The sequence below is a fragment of the Lichenostomus cassidix genome, chromosome W (genome assembly GCF_008360975.1).
Source record: "Lichenostomus cassidix isolate B80296 chromosome W, HeHo_3.0, whole genome shotgun sequence".
Classification (NCBI taxonomy): domain Eukaryota; kingdom Metazoa; phylum Chordata; class Aves; order Passeriformes; family Meliphagidae; genus Lichenostomus; species Lichenostomus cassidix.
The window spans coordinates 21,955,042-21,975,692 of NC_139510.1; positions in this window are offsets into that span (position 1 = coordinate 21,955,042).

The window sequence follows — 20,651 nt, forward strand, 5'->3', positions numbered from 1 at the left end:
ATCTCAGATTAATTGTGGGCAGGGGTCCCAAATGATTGATTACTACATGATCCATACTCTTCATCACGATGAACTGTTCACCCTGTTCCCTTGCGCATGCTCCCTTGGTTCTTGGTCCAAGTCCAAGCCTGAGAACCAACTTGTACCAGTCCTGGGGTCCAAGGGCAGGATGCTCGGTTACACTTGGTGGTTTTTCTCAATTATTTGGCTCTCTTCTCTCCATCCTCCCTGATACCAGGTAGGCACAAATTCATTAAGTGAATAATAAATGGATTGCAGCAGGCATATCTTAGTAAATCATTATCCAATCTCTGGCTCTCTAAATCAGTTCAAAAATATTATTATTACTATTATCCAGCTTCTAGTTCTTTAACATTAATAATTTCTATTTTACCCTAAATCAGGAGGTTAGAGGGCTCTTAGAGCTTTAAGAAAAAACATAAGAACAATTATTCACGGTGTTAGCACTAAAATGATTAAATACAAAATGACTGATGGGTCTGCTGAAACAGGTGATTTTAAAATACTAAAATGAATCCTTTTTAGCCTGTTTCTTTATGGGTATTTTAGATAACTAAGTAGTTCTTATAAGAAAGCTATAGGATTTATGGATTCCAAATGTATTCTGTGATGTATCATTTAAAACTTTGAAAAACACTGCTGTAGGTAATGGTAGTGAATATCATTATACTTTGCAGTGCAGTGACTCTGGAAATTTAAATACAGGAAAAATGGATAATAGTGATGAGTGTTGATGAAGTTATTGTCTTAAGATTGATCAATGAAAAAAATAATGTGCTTGGTCAATATCTTTGGGTTTACAATGTTTTCTTAAATAATTTCATTTGTTATGGTTCAGAAACTTTTTTTAATTTAAGGAGTTTAAAATAGAATGTTTGGCTTTTAGCAGCCTTTTAAACCAAATACTCTAGGATAAATATTGCCAGCTCTTTAGAGTCTGTTAAAGTGAAAAAAAAACATCACCAGCAGCAGTGAACGAGCCCTTTCAAAGTGCAGGATTTTATTCTAATTAAATTTCATTATGATTCTGAAACTGGTGGCAGGCTAGAATCTAAAAGCATTTAGGAAAATGTACTTAAAATACCAAGCGTGCTTTACCAGTATTCTACAATAATGAAAAGATACAAACATTCTAATTCTTGACATTCATTTGTGTCCTCTGCTGTTTTGTGGATTGATACTTGATGTATGAAGTCATTTTGAGATGGACTGAAGGAGGGCATTATGTGTGCCAGAGCCCCCAAGCTGTGTGAATTAAGGCTGCTCTGTATTTTCTCAAGGAATGAGCACATTCAGTTTACATTTATTGAAAATGGACCATGGGAATGAATTATTTCTTCCTTACAAGGAGCCTTGTGTTGGGATATCTGTTGGGACAATTTAGCTCACTACTGTTATTAGGGAGAAAAGCATCACCATTTTGTCACCGAATCTGCAGGGAAAAAAAAAAACAACCTCCAACAACATTTTAATGTTAGAGAGTCAAGGCATTACTTTATTATCTGGCCAGGATGTTGTTCTGGCCAGGATGTACCACAGAAATCATCTCATCTACACATAGCCCGGGTGTGCAGAGAGAATCATTCCATGATACATAGCTTTTACTCAATTTTTCAGATATTTTATACAGTAAAAATACATAGGAAAGCATTGTGTCAGTGTTCATTGGTCTAAAGTTGAGCAAACCTCCAGTATTCAGTTTCTCATTGGACCTGAATCTCCTCGCCTCTGATGCTAATTAGATTCTTCATTCTTCAGTTTTTCTTATCAGTCCTTTTTCCGGGCCAGGATGTCTTCAGCCCTGCTGGAAGTGGTCTCGGGTAGCTGTTTGTGATAGTTATCATGTCCTGTTGATAACCTCAAGGTCCTGGCGGATGTTCTGTTAATAGTCTTTATCTTTCTGGTTATCTTCGGGGTCACTCCCGACCTGTTAATATGCTGAGTTCACCAGACCTCATCTGGTAGAACAATGCCCTAAAATTCCTTTTCCCAGGGTAAAGACAAACAAAACTTTTGAATAAAGTTATACAAAATTTTTAACCTGATATATTTTCCAACAATTACAAGTAAAATGATAATGTGAAAGTGACTTCTTAAAATTAAACATGTTGAACTGATTTAGAAGATTCAGAATTTCAAAGTAAAAAAGCTTTTGTAAGTTTTATTTTTAAAGTATTATATTTCTTCTAATATAAAAATAAAAGCAGATTTGATGAAAACTTCATGTTTTAAAATAACTTCTAGGTATATTTTTCCTCAGGTTAATCAGTTGCAAAATACTACTGATTGATCTACTATCGTGAACAACTCAGCACATGTAATGTACAGAAAGTGAAGTACACTGGTGATCTAAATGGAAACACCATTGGGCTGCCTTCTTGTGGATAAGCATCCTACCCTAATAAATCTTTTTATCTTCTCTGGCTGCCTTCCTTTAAACTGCATTTTACGTTACGCTTCCTTGCATTAGACCAAATAGCTACTTTGCCATCACAGGCAACATAGTAATTCTCGGGCAGAAACTCTGAGTGAATGTCTTGGTTTAGAGACGAGTTTTGGGAGAAAACACTCTGGAATGAGTGTTTCCTCTAAGAAAAGGGGTTTTAACAATCCCTTCCTGCCGATATAAAATAAATATAGGTCTGTGAAAGTGAAAAAAAGTTTATTTCACAAAGTGCCCACACGACACAAAAGAAATTAATAACTGTTAGCTATTGAACCTTCAGAACCTTACCCACCCATACCCCCCCCCCCACCTCATAGCAGAACAAACCAACCCAAAAATGCCAGGGGAAGGGAAAAACTCCACCGGCCAAGTGCTAGGGAAAAACAAAATGGCTGATGGCTTTGTCTCTGGTGAGGGAAGATAAGTTCACACAGCACGTCGGGGACGAGGAAAAAAAGATGGGAACCTGGTGGATTCTGATGTTGTTGGTCTCCTCTTCGCTGCAGGTGAAACTGGTGGATTTTAAAGTTCCTTCTTTGGCTGGCTCAGCTTTTCCTAAGCTCTGGCTGAGATGGGGCGTCCCTGCGGCTTCCCCGCTGGTCGGCGCCGGGCGGCCCCTGCTGATAGTACCATTTGAGACAAGAGCTAAGCCAGAAGAAACCACAGAAGCCGCCAGAGGATTACTGTTGCAGTCCAGGGAAAATCTTGCCTCAGCTAACACGAACTGAGCTAGCTAAGCGCAACAATGTAACACGGGTCTGCGGCACACATCGAGCCCGCCGGAAGTGAATGCTTGAAGAAAGCCCGCGCTGAGTTCCCCTGCCTCCCGCCCCACCCCCGGACTCAGTTTAAAGTGACAGGACCCATTTCTAGGCATAAAGCAGACGAGCAGGAATAGAGTGTCATCATAAAATCACCCCAAGACAGTGAAGACTGGCATTAATCCACCAATGTAAGGAACAAAAGGCATTGCTTACTCCTATATTCACCTATGACAAAGAAAGAGAAGCAACATATATTAAAAATTTTCAGAAGTGCATTTTCCAGGATATTAAGAGCTGGTAAAATGGTTTTAAAGTAAAAAGAAAAGAAATCAGACCAAAAAAAAAAAAAAACTGAAAAAACCCACACAAACCTCACAAACAAAAAGAACCCTCTTTGTCCCATTTCAAAAAGTCTGAGATCAGATTCATTTGTAATGGTGAGGGAACTGTACTTTCAAGGGAATAGCTTAATATGCTAAAAACTGAAGCTCCTGCCTATGTGCTAGAGATGCAGTGCACAGCTGTAGCATACCTTGTTATTTTGGTACATCCTTGTCTCCACCAGTGCAGCTAAGACAGCAGTGCAAGGAAGAGTAAGTATACCTAATAATTCGTCCCAATCGAGCCCAGAGACACTTCAGAGACCAAGTCAGAGAAGTGGGTATTTGCTTTATTTGATGCACCGGGTGTGGGGGAATTCTTTCCACCAAACACACACACCTCAGTACCCCTAAAGACACAGTGTTATAGGTAAAATTCATGAATATTCATTACATTCCCCAGGATAGGAGTGGTTATACAAATCATATCTCGGAAGTCATTAATATCATTAGCATGTGCACCACGCATTCCCTGTATGTCCTGGTGGTCTTTGGAGACCCCCAAAGACCCCTCCAGGGTGAAGGTCCTTCATGGGATGATTCAGCGGTTTCTGTGCTGGTTTCAAATGCATGCTTGTACATCTTAGCTGATAAGCCATCAGGCCAGAGCTGTTACCTACATTCACTCCTCTCTGAGAAACTGTCAGCTACAATTTGAATTTGAATTAGAGTTCAGCCTTCAGCCCTGGACAGGTGGCCGCCGTGCTGGTGGAAGGGGGCAAAAGCTCAAAGAAACAAGGATGGTTGAAGTGCAAATAGATTTGGGTTTTCTATTTGACCACTTCTTTCTCACTAACTGGCCATCAATTGCTTCAGATACTTGCCAGTCTTCTGTGAGCTTCTATGCCTTTATAAATTATAACTGAGAACCTGCAGAAAGTATGGGGGAAGAGATAGCTAAACAACACTTAAATAATTCCTGTTTAAAAAAAGCTGGCGTTCTTTTAAGAAGCTTGTGTATTATGTCTGCTTCCTCTCAGTCACCAGTGATTTCATTTAGCAAGCTGTGGAAATAGAGCTGGACTTATTGACTTATTACTTTTTTTTTTCTTAACAGCCCATTGAAACTTTGATTCCTACTGGTTCCTAAATTCTTAGTTTACAAGTCTTCAAAAATATTATAAACCTGCCTCTAGCTTTGCTGGGACTGAAACATCCAGTCAATACTTACAGACTATTCTTTCCTCGGGTTATATAAAAAACAAACTTAGTAGGTAGTGCTCCAAATATGAGTGCTTCTGTATAATGTAGCCATCCTATGAAATTAGAGACTTGAGGTTTTTCTCTATGGCAGAAAAAGGATGCTGTGCCATCTGGTTAAGCTTAATTTAGTCAAAAGAGGACTATGCACTGAGAAATAATTAATGAAGACCCAGTGTGAGGGTATAACATTCTGGGGAGTTTTAAATTTTTTTCTTCTCTCCCCCCCCTTGAAATTCCATCTTCTATTTGTATCTGTATAGCAGTATTTGGTGTCAAGTCCATCCTTAAGCAAAGTTCCATTTAAAAGTAATGGTATTTTTGTGGGTTGGATTTAACTAAATAAAACTTAAGTTACAGTAAAACCATACTGCTCTGTCCTGAGCAGCTTTGTAGCTTCAAAGGTTTTGTTGGAATTCATTTCTTGGAGCAGGGATTTTAATTTTTTCTCCTACTGGTCCATTGCTAAACAACATCCAATTTTTGAAGTTGTTTTGAATAGAAAGGGAGAACAGTCTTCCTTTTCCTTTTCTGTGCTCCAGGGATTAAGATGAGCTGAGAGATATGCTTCTGCTACACTTCTCCACTTCTCCACCTGGAATAATAGTTGTACAGTGTATTCTTATATTTCTGGAAAGTTAGTGCTTTGAGCTTCTTCTGGGGGGTATTAAGAGTTGTGTCTTGGTTTGAAAGACAGGTGTCTGCCAAGAGAGGCTGAACCTTCCCCTAGAGCAGAGGATGTGATTTTCCTTCCCCTCTTCCCTCCGAATTATTTAATTTTGTAAATCAAGGGCTTTCAGGCAAAGGTATGGGAAAAAGGAGTATCAGTTCTTTACTAGTATCTATAAACAAACAATAACAATAATAGCAAACCACAACTAGAACCAGAAAACCAAACAGCAGATAACGTGAGCTGCTGAGCCTTCTCCCGTGTGGTGTAATCACGGTTGCAAGCAGCAGGGGCGCTGTTGAGCTCCCGGCCGGCCAGGGCAGGTGCGATGACTCCCGAGCGGCTGCAGGTGGCGCTGTGGCGCAGGGTCAGGTCACTGTCCGGCAACTGCAATGGCGGACGGTCTGAGGAACACGCAGCGCAGCAGAACAGCTCAGGGCAGCGAGGGAACAGGGCAGCAGGAGCGGGCGCTCTCTCTCTCTCTCCGGCCAGCGAGAATCTCCGCAGTCACAGCAGACGCCGCTGTCTCGCGCGGCAGAGGGCGGGGGCAGGCAGCAGAGGCAGCTGGACTCTCCCGGCAGGAGCCACGAGGGAACGCAGCCCGGGGGGGGGGGGGGGGAAACGCGCCCTTCCCCGTGAGGAGAAAAAGTTGAATCAAAGCTCACCCAGCCAGGAGAGAAGAGAAGCAGGGCACCGTTGGATTTTTTTTCCTCTGGTAGCAGCTGGAAAGCAAAGGGCCAGCAGCCTCTACCCTCAGCGTCCGAACCACAAGAGAGCCTTCCCAGGGCCGGCTCTCCCTTACCTTGCCCTGCCCAAAACCTAGCCATTGTCTTTTACAAAAGGCTTGATCACTCTGAACATCGGACAATTTGTTGCTTGGTAACAGAAATGGGAAGAAATTCTCAACCCCCGACAAGTTGTAAGAAGTTATCAATTTTACAACTGGAAAGGAAGGGACCCCTTGATACTTAGTACTTACCCATGCTTTCCTTCAAAAAATTAGGCAGGACTCATGGGACAGCTGTCTTATTCCTAGACACTGTCCTCTGATGGGCTGTATTTGGGTCCTTCAGAAGGATTAGATAAAGGCACTGTGTGTGGTGTGGTTCAAATGCTCTAGGAGATACTATGTCAGGCTGACTGTGGCCATGGGCAGATATTACCATTTGTCATCCTGTGGATGTTGACATCCATGAGCAGGAGGGAGAGAAAACTATTTTGGTGTGTTTATTGTGAGAAACGAAGCTCACTATTGTAAAATTTTAAACATTTATTAACAAAAACACAATAGGGGACAAAACAAAAAACTCATTCCACAAAGTAGAGGGAACAGCGCTGGGTGCTTAGCCATCAATGCAGGGAGGCTAGAGGCACACCTCATGGCTGAGGGCTACAGTTTTTATAACCCCCTAACCCTGCCTCCTTAAGGTGCTCCGATTGGCTCATCGTTTCTAGGGTCTTCTGACAGGTTAGCTGCTTGCCCAGCTCTCCCCTTATGCTAATTAACACCCACTTCTCTCCCCTTTCTTAACCATAACATTTAACAATTAGTCATAACAAATTAGCAGAGGTAACCATAACATATACACAACCATTAACAAATAACCATAACAAATACCTCATAACCCTTCACGAAAGCCAATTCCATGACTTCATTTATAACATTTATGTAAAATATTTTTTTTTCTAGTGCTTCCAAAAAAAATGGAGCCTCTGGGCAGGGTCAGGTCACATTGGAGCCTCTGAATTAATCCATTTGCAGTGAAGATCCAATGCCATTTTCCTGCTCTCCCAATCTGAGAAGAAGGAAGAATGTCTCCAGTACCTTAAGACAGAACTGCTTCCCAGTTAGTAACTTTAATGTGCTTCTCAGAACTTTGTTAGAGCCAGTGCAAAAATGACCTTGTTCTGTGGTTTCAGTAATTCTGAGCAGCAGCAGCAGCAGCAAAACCTAACAAATGCTATCCAGTTCTCACTGTGCTCAGGGCAGCAGCACAGGCAACAAAGCTCTCTGTATGCACACTTGGACAACCAGTACTGAGTCAGTTTGCATCCTACTCTGACCTTTCAATTTATCTCTGCAATCATAAAGGTTTTGGGTTTTCTTTTTTAAAACAAAAGTACATTGGCTGCAGTTAAATGTCTGCTTTTTTAGTTCTCTAGAAAAACTAGAGATATTTTCTTTAAAAAGAAAATAAGAAATCACTAGGATATGAATTGGAAGTGTTGCCTTTCAGCTGGTCTTAGATTTATGAGGCAGACACGGTTAAAGGGGTAAAAGGGTTTTACTTCGGTATTTTAACAGGATCTTAGGTGCACAGCTCTTCAAAGGTGGAACACGCCGAGATGCACATTTTGTATAACATGTATACAATTTTTACGGAGTTTGCAAATTAGCATATCTATCTAGAATTTCTCAATAAGAAAATAAATGAAGTAATGTCCCCTTTATTTTAAAGAATTTCCCCTTAAATGAGGCTAGAGCCAAGTTCACAAAATGTATTTCTGAGAGAAACTCGAGTTTTTGATAGTATAGGGCTTTCTGGCCTTTTACTGTGAATGTTTGGTCTTTCTGTCTTGCAGAACTCTAAAATTAAGTTAGAATATCAGACTACAAAAATTACAAGCATGTAGGTTAAGGATATAGAGGATACAGAGGATATATAAAGGGTGCAGCAATATATTAAAGGGTATATAAAATATATAAAAGGGTATATAAAAAAGAAAAAGTGAAAAATCATCAGGCATCAGGAGTGGAAGAACTGAGGAAGACAAGGGCAGAACTAATGTGAGTAAGATTTGAAGGATTTTATAAACCCAGTCCCTTATCAACTCCATACTCTAAATTGCCAGGGAAATTGGATCCACCCTGAACTGATTCTAGCATCAGGAAAATCCTCCTAAAATAGCTCTGGGCCTTACAAAAGTTGCAGTTTCCCATCACAATAATTGATGCTGTGGTGATAATTTCCATCTGGTACTCATGAGTCACAGCCACCACATCTGCAAAGGGGAAGAAGGTAACTTTTTCCCTTTGCTCAGAATCTTTTGCCTTGTCTGCAACAATAGACCCAGGAGTGAAAAATTGTTTGCTAAGTGTGAGCCCTTCTTGAAAGGGATGGTGTCCCATATACTGGCAACTTGGAAATGAAACTACAAATTATCTGTTTGCTCAGATCAGTCTGAGATAAAAACTGGTGGAACCATGTTCTGCCCTTCCTGAGATAGAAACAGGAACAGCCACCAGGAAAAAAACCAAGATCAAGGGGATCCTGTATCCTCCCCCCTTCAATCTGAAGACAGCAGCTTAAAGGAAAGGAGGTAATGAAGTCCATGCTCAGAGGGGCAGGTGAGCCCCCTCCTTGCCCACCTCACCCTCTCAGGTGCCTCTGTACAATAGGTATGAGGCTCTGAATGTGAAAGGCTAGTCAGTGGATGATGTGGACAATGGTCCATCTCCACCAGAGGTGTTGCCAAGGTTAGAAAGGCCTACCGCCTTTATCACAACCACCTCCACAAGGAAAAAAGATGGGTTATAGTTGTAGGTGACTCCCTTCTGAGGAGAACAGAGGGTCCAATATGTTGGACAGACCCTCTTAGGGATCTCTGCTGCTTCCCTGGGGCCTGGATTAAGGACATCACTAGGAAACTTCCTAGCCTAGTACTGCCCTTGGACTATCATCAATTACTGTTCTTCTATGTGGGTGGCAATAAAGCTGTAACACGTAGTCCAAGGGCTATCAAAAGAGGCTTCAGGGCCTTGGGATGGTTGGTGAATCTGGAGCACAGGTAATTTTCTGTCCTTCCAGTTGCAGGCAGTGACATTTGAAGAAACAAATGGACCCAGTCTATTAATACATGGCTCTGCAGCTGATGTCACTGCCACAATTTTGTGGGTTTTGATAATGGGATGGCCTACACAGCACCAGGCATGCTGGCATCAGATTAGATTCACCTTTCTCAAAGGGGAAAGAGGGATAGGGTGAGGAAGGTCAAGGTGCGTCTGGAGCTGAACTTGGCAAGGGAGGCAAGGAATAACAAGAAGGGCTTCTAAAGGTCTGTTTACCAGAAAAGGAAGGTCAAAGAAGGTGTATCCTCCCTGATTAACACAACTGGCAAACTGGTAGCAATGGATGAGGAGAAGGCTGAGGTACTTAATGTTTTTACCTCAGTCTTCAATGGCAACCTCTCTTCCCACGCCTCTTAAGTGGATGGGCAGCAGAATGGGGACTAGGGGAGCAAAGTGCTTCCCACTGTAAGAGAAGATCAGGTTTGTGACCACCTGAGGAACCTCATTATACATAAGTCCATGAGACCTGATGAGATGCATCCCAGAGTCCTGAGGGAATTAGCTGATGTAGTTGCCAAGCCACTCTCCATCATATTTGAAAAGCAACAGAGAAACACCTGGAAATTGTCCCAAAAGAATTAGGGAGGGCTCCCCTGAAAAGCTGATGAGCCCAGCTAAAGTGCCTCTACACCAATGCACACAGCATGGGTAACAAGCAAGAGGAGTCAGAAGCCCTGGTGCAATTAGTAAACCATGACCTAATTGTTATCACTGAAATGTGGTGGGATAAATCACACAACTGGAGCACTACAATTGAGGGCTACAAGCTTTTCAGAGGAGATAGGCTAGGAAGAAGGAGTAGGAGTGTTGCCCTTTGGAAACATCCATGAACAGGTTGAGAGTTTGTGGGTAAAAATCAAAGACCAGACTAATAAAGGACACCTTGTGGTTGGAGCCTACTACAGGCTGCTTGATCAGGGGGATCCTTTCAATGAGGCTTTCTTACTTCAGCTACAGGAAATATTATGCTCACAAACTCTCCTGAAGGGGGATTTCAACCACCTGAACGTCTGCTGGGAAAGCAATACAGCTGGTTGTAAGCAATCCGGGAGACTCCTGGAATGGGCAGAGGACAACTTCCTGGTACAGGTTTTAGACAAACCAACCAGAGGTGAGGTGTTACTGGACCTGGTGCTAACCACTATAGATAAGATCTTGAAAGAGGTTAAGATTGGAAGCAGCTTGGGCTGTAGCAACCACGCCCTGATGGAGTTCCTGATCTCAGGGAACATGGGACTGGCAAAGAGCAAAGTCAGGATCCTGAACTTCAGAAGAGTGAACTTCCAGCTGTTTAAAAAATTAGTGGATGAGATCCCCTAGGAAATTGTCTTTAGGGACAAAGCAGCTGACCAAAGCTGTCAACTCTTTAAGGACACTTAGAGCACAAGAGCTCTCCATCCCCATGTGTAGGAAATCAAGCAAGACAGGCCAAAAACCACTACTCAAACTGAGGAGTAGGAAGGAAATTCACAGCCAGTAGGAGCAGGGTCAGGTGGCCTGGGAACAGGGAAGAACACAGGGATACAATTGCAATGTGTAGGGATAGGATCGCAGAAGCCAAGGCACAGATGCAACAGAACTTGGCAAGGGATGTGAAGAATAGCAAGAAGGGATTCTATAAGTACATAGGTCAAAAGAGAAAGGCCAAGGAGAGGGTACACCCACCCCCGATAAACAAGGGAGAACTGGAGACAACAGATATGAAGAAGGCTGAGGTACTCAGTGAGTTCTTCACCTCAGTCTTCACTGGCAGTCAGGCTTCCCACTTTTCTCAAGTCCCTGATCCTCTAGATGGGTGTTAGGGGAGTAAAGTCCCTCTCACTGTAAGCAAAGAGCAGGTTTGGGACCACCGGATGAAATTTAATAGCCACAAGTCTATGGGGCCTAATGAGATGTATCCCAGGGTCCTGAGGGAATTGGCTGATGTGGTTGCAAAGCTACTCCCCATCATATTTGAAAAGTCATGCTGGTCAGACAAAGTCCCTGGTGACTGGAAAAAGGGAACCATCACTCCTATTTTTAAAAAAGGGAGGAAGGAAGACCCAGGTGACTACAGAGCAGTGAGTCTGAGAAAATCATGGAACCTCTGCCTGAGAAAATCATGGAACACATCCTCATAGAAGCAATGTTAAGGCACATATGAGACAAGGAGGTGATATGAGGCAGCCAGCATGGCTTCACAAAGGGAAAGTCATGCCTGACATATCTGGTGACTGTGGCTACACAGGCCCTTTCTTGAGAACTTTTTCTTTCCCATGCAAAATATGCAAACAATGAGATAATGATTAAGCACCTGCTGTTTTTCCTGATCTGCTTTGATTCAAGACAGAGCATGTTTGGAATTGGGTGTTGTAGGACTTCAGCCAATCACCCCGGGGGGTGAGTGACCACTGTATAATCACCTATGTGTTTTTACCACATATAAAGAGAAATTACAACAATAAACTTCTGCTGCTGCTTTTCACTGGACTGGGTTCGTGTGCTACATTGCGCCGTTGTGGGTACAACAGCGACATCTGGTGACTGCTGATGTGTACTACACGCACCGTCTCAGAGGTACAGAACACGCCCCCTCCCCCCTTTCCCCGCCCCCGGCCCGCCTCGGGGATTTGGAGAAAGATGGGAAATTCCAACCCTAATGAAAGCGTAGTGCTGTCAGCCTGGAAGAATGCCTTGGCCAGTATGGGGGACAAGGTGTCGGAGCACTTGTTGTGTGCGATCCTGGACTGGGCTTTGGCGCATGGCTTCCCCGTGGTCCTAGAGACTGCCCCCGATACTGGGATGTGGTCACAGCTCGGTGACGAGATCTGGCATGAGATGAAATGTGGGGACATGAACACAGTGCATTTATATCGTACGTGGAGGCGACTTTTGGATTCTTTACGGGATCTGGAAGCAAATATTGGACAAGAGGATGCCTCTTTGTCTCTAGACTTCTGGATCTCGGCCGGCAACGGCCATTCTGAGGAGCCCCTGCCCCCAGCCACGCTAGCCGTGGCGAGCGGACCAGTTCATTGAAAGTACGCCTCGCCATGGGACTATGACCCCCCCAAAATATCTGTCTCCTGCAGAACAGCTCGCGGAGATGTTGAAACAGGAGGGTAGCCAGGACCGCTCCTCTCCAGCTGCCTCTGCGGTGCTTGTGGGGTCTGCACTGCCGCCAGTACTCCCGCACGCGCACGCCCCGACCTGAGTGGCCCTACGCCGGACTGCTTGCCCTGGCCCCTGGAAGTGCCAGCCGCTTCCACCCCAGCCGGCCTGACAGGGCCTGCTGGCTCCACACCACCAGGCGTACCCGGTCCTGCGCAGGCATGACTGCCCACGGAAATGATTTTAACGGATATCTTGCAGCAGCTTACCACAATATCTAAGCAGTTGGTGGCATTCCAGGATGCTTTCTTGCGAGTGGCAACCAGCTCGAGTGGCGCTGGGCAACCCGGAAGGCAGAACGGTTGCATTCCACGATGAAAGCGGAAGCGACGGCAAGGACGCCGGTGAACCCCAGGCAGGTTAAGCCAGTCCCAGCAATGGTTCCAGCAGCAGAGGCGATTCCAGCAGGGCATGCCAGTCTGAAAGCCACTATGCCAGTGCAGCAGACGGTTCTGACTGACGATATGCCAGCACAGCCAGCGAGACCCCACTGCGCCCCACCTGCATCGTTGCCTCCCCTGCACTCCACTCCGAGTTCCACCGCTGTGCCGCCTCTCAGCTCAACGCTCACACCCAGCCAAGGTCCATCATTCGTGATGGGTTTCACAGAGAAACCCCTGTCTGATGACTCAGAGAGTGATGTAGAAGACGCACTTGCTCCAGGGCGGAAAGTTGCCGTGGTCGGGTGGCAAAAGGCACTCCTGCTACAGACTCGCCCTTGGATATTCTCAGACTGCACGGTGATGGTGCACCCATGAAACCCCTGGCGTTTCTGGGAATTGGTAAAGTTGGGCGCTCTAGAGGCGAGAAATTGGAATCTTTTGGAAAGAATGGGGATGCCAGGCAAGACAGGGGAATCTATGGACAATCAGGTGGCTGCTACAGAGCCTCTAGGAGGTGTACCAGTAGATCAAGGTGATATTAACAGCCTGCAAGGGGATGCCCAAGCCTTTCCTGTGTTCAAGGCTCTCCCAAATTCGGGTCAGGAACACAGGCATGATGCTATTGCATGGAAGGTGGTGCAGGATTTACAATCCAAAGTAGCACAATACAGGCTTGGATCTCCTGAAGTTATGCAAATTATTAGAGTGATGAATACTGACCTGCTTGCTCCATTCAATATTAGGCACTTGGGTCAAGTTCTGTTTCAACCTATACAATTTACAGTTTTTGAGAATAACTGGAGAAAGCTAGCTGAAAAGGCCGCACTACAGAACATGCTGTCTTGGTTTGAAAGACAGGTTTCTGCTAAGAGAGGTTGGACCCTCCCTTAGGACAGAGAATGTGATTTCCCCTCCCTCCGAATTATTTTAATTTTGAAATCAAGGGCTTTCAGGCAAAGGTATGGGAAAAGGAATAACAGTTCTTTACTAGTATCTATAAACAAGCAATAAGAATGATAGCAACCACAAATATACCCAGAAACCAATAGCAGATGACTTTTGAGCTGCCGAGCACTTTCCCGTGTGGTGTAATCACGGTCGCAAGCAGCAGGGGCTTTGTTGAGCTCCCTGTCAGGCAGGGCAGGTGCGATGACTCCTGAGCGGCTGCAGGTGGCGCTGTGGCGCAGGGTCAGGTCAGCCTCACGCAGCTGGTGATGGCAGAAAAGGCTGAGAAGCAAGCAGGCAGGCAGCTCGGAGCGATGAGCAGGGTGGCAGGGGGGCTGGTGGTGGCTCTCCCCAGCTAGCCAGCGAGGTAGCAAGGATTCCGCAGTCACAGCAGACGCCGCTGTCTCGCGTGGCAAAGCAGGGCGGGTGGCAGGGACAGCCGGACTCCCCGGCAGCTGCTGCAAGAAAACGCAGCCAGGGAAAGCGTGCGCTCCTGATGGGAAAGAGGTTAAATCAAAGCTCATCCCGCCAGGAGGAGAAGGTAGAGCACAGTTGGATTTCCTGTGGTCCCAACCAGAGGCAAAGAGCAGCCTCTCCTCCTGGTGTCTGACAACGAGAGTGCCAGTCCCAAAACGGCCGGCTGCCTCCTTCCCCTGCCCCACCTAGCACACCCTTTTGTCTCTTACAAAAGAATTGATGACTCTAATCACCCAACTATTTGTTGCTTAGCAACAGGGATGGAGAAAAAATTCCAATGTCCCACAACCTCCAACACATGCACTTGCCTTCTGATGACCCTAGACATGCAGTCAGGGTAGATGCTCTAATGGGAACTAATTACTTTTCTAATCCTGATCTCCAAGCTACTTCAGATCCTCAGGTCCTAGAGCAGGCCCAAAAGGTCGGCATGGGAGCCATAATAAAAAGCATAGACATGGCTTCCCCTAAAACATGGTATGTAAAAATATCTCAGGGGCAGTCTGAGCACTTTCTGTCCTTTGTAGAAAAAATAGTGGCAGCACTGGAGAAACAGGTAGAAGATGATTCAATAAGACAGCTATTGTGCAAACAGTTAGAAAGAGACAATGCCAACTATGAGTGTAAAAAGATCATAGATGCCCTACCAGGGGAGCCTACGCTCGCAGAGATGGTAGAAGGTTGCTCTAAGGTGGGATCAGGGAATCAAAAAAGGTCTGCTTTGACTGCACTTGTGCCACCTGGTCAGGTACCCCCTGACCATGGACAAAAGCAGCCCGAGGCCGGGAACAAACAGAAATAAGCTAAATCACAGCAAAAGGAAAATACAGGGACCGGGATTCCCCAGTGCAGGAGGTATGGTAGGCCAGGTCACTGTCCAGAATACTGCAGGTCTAAGTACCATGTTGATGGTCGACCTCTGTCGGGAAACGCGAGGAGGAGTGCAAAAAGGGGGAGTTGCCCTCCGACGCAAACAGGGCGCCAGCACAGGCCTACCCATCCAACTTAGAGACGGCACCCAATGACCAGCCCAGGTTGACGTCTACACCGCAAGAACAGTTGTCCTAGAATCTGGTAGCATCCATAGGGTTCCCTTGGATGCCCATGGACCCCTAAGTCAGGGACTCAGTGTGCTGCTTGTGGGAAGACCTAATGTCACCCATCAAGGGATTTTTGTCCACCCAGAAGTTATAGATGCTGATTTTACAGGCCAGATTCACGCTATGGTTCCCACGCCAAAACCCCCTGTCACTATCCCTGAAAAGACTCACATTGCTCAATTAGTGCCTTTTGAGTCTTGTGTCCTCAGGGCAGAACAACAAGCTTGCAGAGATAGCTACACTGGATCTCTGGAACTTCCGCAGATCTGCTGGGCTGCAGACATTTCTAGTCAGAGGCCACAGATGACATGTACCCTAATCCTGCCGAAAGTGCGTCCGTACCGGATTCGGCTCCAAGGTTTGATTGATACGAGTGCTGATGTAATGATTCTCTCCTCCTCTTCATGGCCTTCTTCATGGCCTCTAGCCCCTGTGGGTTCAGCCATCACAGGGCTAGGAGGAACCATACAGAGTCAACTGAGTGAACAACCTGTGTTGGTAAAAGACTCGGAGGGACACACGGCTACAATCTGGCCCTTTGTTACTTCAGCTTCAGTGAACCTCTGGGGACGGGACATGTTGGCAGCCTGGGGGGTGCAGATTGGGACAAATTTTATAGGGGTCACTGTGTGCAAGGGCGCACCGTATTCTACGCTATCTCTGTGATGGCTAACTAACACACCGATATGGGAACCGCAGTGGCCCCTGCCAAAAGAGAAGTTAGTCGCCCTTTGTCAGCTGGTTCAGGAGCAATTACAGCAGGGACACATTGAGCCTCCTACTAGTCCCTGGAATACCCCCGTTTTCCTAATTAAGAAAAAATCAGGGAAATGGAGACTGTTACAAGATCTCCAGAAAGTTAATGCAGTGATGGAAAGTATGGGGACCTTGCAGCCTGGTATGCCCTCACCCACAATGATTCCTACAGGGTGGGAAATCTTGATCATTGATTTGAAGAATTGCTTTTTCACAATTCCTTTGCACTCCAATGACAGACCAAAATTTGCCTTTACTGTGCCTGCAATTAACAATGCTGAGCCTGCAAAGAGATTTCAATGGAAAGTATTACCTTAGGGCATGAAGAATAGCCCGACAATCTGTCAATGATATGTCGCTCAGGCCTTGTCCGGAATCCGCGAGCAGTTTCCCAAGGCACTCTGCTACCATTATATGGATGATATCCTGGTGGCAGCATCCACCCAGGATGAGTTGCGGAGGTTACAGCCTCGATTGCTCGCTGCCCTGCATTCCTATGGGTTGCAAGTGGCTCCGGAGAAAGTTCAACAACAGTCTCCTTGGAAATATTTGGGAGTCAAAATTTTGGATCAAACCATACAACATCAAGAGGTGCAATTCTCAGATTCTATTAAGACCCTGAATGATGGCCAGACATTGCTGGGTATCATCAATTGGTTATGTCCTTATTTAGGACTAACTACCACACAACTTTCCCTTCTCTTTAATATTTTAAAGGGGGACCCTGATCTGAATTCACCTCGGAAATTTACTCCTGAGGCACGATGAGTGCTGAATGAGGTGCAGCAGGCTTTTTCTGCTCGTCAGGTTTATCGAGTGGATCCCTCTACTGATATTATACTGTACTACTATACTGATAGTTTTCATTACTGCTCCAGACCTCCATCCTACAGGTATCATTGGCCAGTGGAACAAACAATGGGATGACCCTTTGCATATCCTGGAATGGGTCTTTTTGCCCCATCAGCCAAAAAAGACAGCACCCACATTGTTCGAATTGATTGCTTGCCTGATAATCAAATGCTGTCATCGGTGTTTACAATTGATGGCAGTGGATCCTGCAACGATTGTTGTTCCGGTATTGCGGGACAGCTTTGAATGGAGCCTTGCTAATAGCGCTCCTTTGCAAAGTGCACTGCAAAACTTTTCAGAGCAGATTGCTTATCACCTGCCCAGCCACAAATTGCTGCAGCTGGCAAATACAATCAGTTTTACGTTGTGGCCAAAGAAGAGCTGGGTGCCATTTCATGGACCAACCGTCTTCACGGATTGTTCTGGGAAAACAGGAAAGGCCATTGGCGCCTGGAAGGAGGGATCTGAGTGGCAGGTGCTGACAGGCCACTAGTCAGGCTCTGCTCAGTTGGTCGAATTGAAGGCAGTTGCCATGGCTTTTCAGCGGTTCTCTCAGGTACCTTTGAATTTGGTCACTGACTCTGCTTACGTAGCAGATATAACTAAACGTTTAGATTGTTCACTTGTAAAAGAAGTCAATAATGCGGCTCTGTTTTCACTATTGCAATCTTTGTGGAATGCAATTCAAGTTTGAGTGCACCCATATTACTTTTTGCACATTTGAAGCCACACCAAATTACCAGGTTTTATAACAGAAGGCAATGCCAGGGCTGACATGTTAGCCAACCCTGCGTGGGTGGCACCTCAGCCTGACAAAATTGCACAAGCCAAGGCATCGCACAATTTCTTTCATCAGAGTACACATACCCTGCAGAAGCAGTTTCAGTTGACGCCTACTGAGGCTTGTGACATTGTCAGCGCTTGTGCTGACTGCCATGGACTCGCTGCACCTCTGCCACCGGGGCTAAACCCCAGAGGCCTAAAGCCCTTGCAGCTCTGGATGTGACGCACATCCCTGAATTTGGCCAGTTCAAATATGTGCACGTGTCTATTGACACTTTCTCCTCAGCTGTGTGGGCGTCTTCTCATACTGGAAAGAAAGGCCGCGATGTCATTGCCCATTGGAAATTGGCTTTCTTGGTCCTGGGTGTGCCATCTGCTGTGAAAACCGACAATGGTCCTGCCTACACCTTGCAGAAGATGCGGCAGTTTTTGCACCTATGGGGTGTAGACCATAAATTTGGTATTCTGCATTCTCCTACTGGCCAAGCCATTGTTGAACACGCTCATGGTACTTTGAAGAGTGTTTTGGAAAGGCAAAAAGGGGGAATGCATGGAGAAACCCCACAGAGCTGACTGGAAAAAGCTTTGTACACAATCAGTCACCTCACAGTGCCACCAAAATCGAATAACCCTGTGATTTTGAACCATTTTCTCTCATTGCAGTCGTCAGGCGAGTTGAACTTGCCCTGGTTGAAGGTATGGGTACGGAACCTACTTACTAACACCTGGGAAGGCCCTCATGAGCTTATTGCTTGGGGTCGTGGGTATGCTTGTGTTTCCACAGATACTGGGGTATGGTGGCTGCCTGCAAGATGTGTTCGCCCTGACCTGCAGAACCAACAACCTCAAAATGATAACCAGAATGCAGAACATCAACCGAATGATCCTTCTGATGATGGCCAGGACATCGACGATCAGGCAGATGGTCCTTCCACAAGCAGAGACTGAACTTTAAGTTTCCTTTGTTATGGAGTCAGAAAGCAAGGACTTTGAAAGCTATGTTTAGAATTAATTTTGATAGAACTGTGATATAGAATTATGTTTTATAGATGCATTACCCAGGGAATTGCAGGAGAGTCTCTCTGTTCACCCTAAATCAGCATCTGGTTTGGGCTCTGTTCAGTAACTGGCCACTACCGAGCAGACCCCTTATCGGTATTCAATCTAGGCTCTGTTTGGTAATTGGCCATTACCAAGAAGATCCTTTATGCTGAGTTTGTTCTCCCTTTATGCAAGGGACCCGCAGAGGATTACAAGTGATACCTTTTGGTTTTTAAACAAAAAGGGGGAACTGTGGCCACACAGGCCCTTTCTTGAGAACCTTTTCTTTCCCATGCAAAATATGAAAACAGTAAGATGGGTTTTGTAAACAGTATTTGAACACCTGCTGTTTTTCCAGATCTGTTTTGATTCAAGACAGTATGTTTGGCATTGGGTGTTGTAGGACCTCAGCCAATCACCCCGGGGGGTGGGTGACCACTGTCCAATCACCTATGAGTTTTTATTATATATAATGAGAAATTACAACAATAAACTTCGTCTGCTGCTTTGACGGAACTGGGTTCATGTGCTACATTCCGGGTACAATAGCAACACCTTTCTGCATGACTTAACAACATCCTTAAACATTTACTGAGTTGCCTTCCCCTTTTTCCAAAGGTCATAAACCCTCTTTTTTTCTCTGAGCTCCTGCAAAAGCTCCCTGTTCATCCAGGCCAGGTTTCTTCCCCTCTGGCTTGTCTTTAGGCACATAGAAACAGCCTTCTCCTGCACCTTCAAGTTTCCCTTCTAAAAGAATGTCCAGCCTTCCTGGGCCCCTTTGTTTTTAAGGACATTTTCCCAAAGAACTCTCCAAACCAGTGTCCTGAATAGGCCAAAGTCCACCCTCCAACAGTCCAGGGTAGAGGTTTTGTTGACGCCTCTCCTTACTTCACCACGTATTGAAGACCCTATAATTTTGTGGTTGCTGTACCCAAGACTGCTCTGACCACCACATCTTCCACCAGCCCTTCTCTGTTTGCAAACAGCAGGTCTAGCAGGGCCCCACCCCTGGTAGGCTCGCTCACCAGCTGAGTGAGGAAGTTCTCTTCCACATACTCCAGGAACCTCCTAGACTGCCTCTTCTCCACTGTGTTGAGTTTCCAGCAGACATCTGGCAGGTTAAAGTCTTCCACAAGAACAAGGGCCAGTGATTGTGAAATATCAGCCAGTTGCTTCTATAATAGTTCATCCACCTCTTCATCCTGGTTGGGTGGTCTATAACAGACTCCCACCAGAATATCTGCCTTGTTGGCCTTCCCCATGATTCTCACCCATAGGCACTCAACCTTATCATCACTATCCTTGAGCTCTGGACAGTCAAAACACTCCCTATTATACAGAGCCACCCTACCACCTCTCCTCCCTCGCCTGTCTCTTCTGAAAAGCTTGGAGCCATCCATTGCAGCACTCCAGTCATAAGTCATCCCACCATGTTTCTGTGATGGCAACTACATCATACCTTTCCTGCTGCACAATGGCCTCCAGCTCCTCCTGTTTGTTACTCATACTGTATGTGTTGGTGTAGATGCACTTCAGCTGGGCTAAAGATTACATACCCAACACTGGCATGTCCAGGTAGGGAGCAGTCTTCCCTGTGGGATGGGTCTGGTTGGCATATGTGGCCCTCAGTTTCCCTCAGAAGGGAGTCACCTACAACAATTACCTACCTTCCTTTCTTCCTTTCTTCCTTTCTTCCTTTCTTCCTTTCTTATCAGCCGTGGCTGTGATGCATCTGGTTTACTGACTTGCTCTGGGCAACCTCTGGATAGACCTTCCCCTTTGCTATCTGACCCTCAAGTTCCAGAGACTCAAATCTATTCCATAAGGGCACCT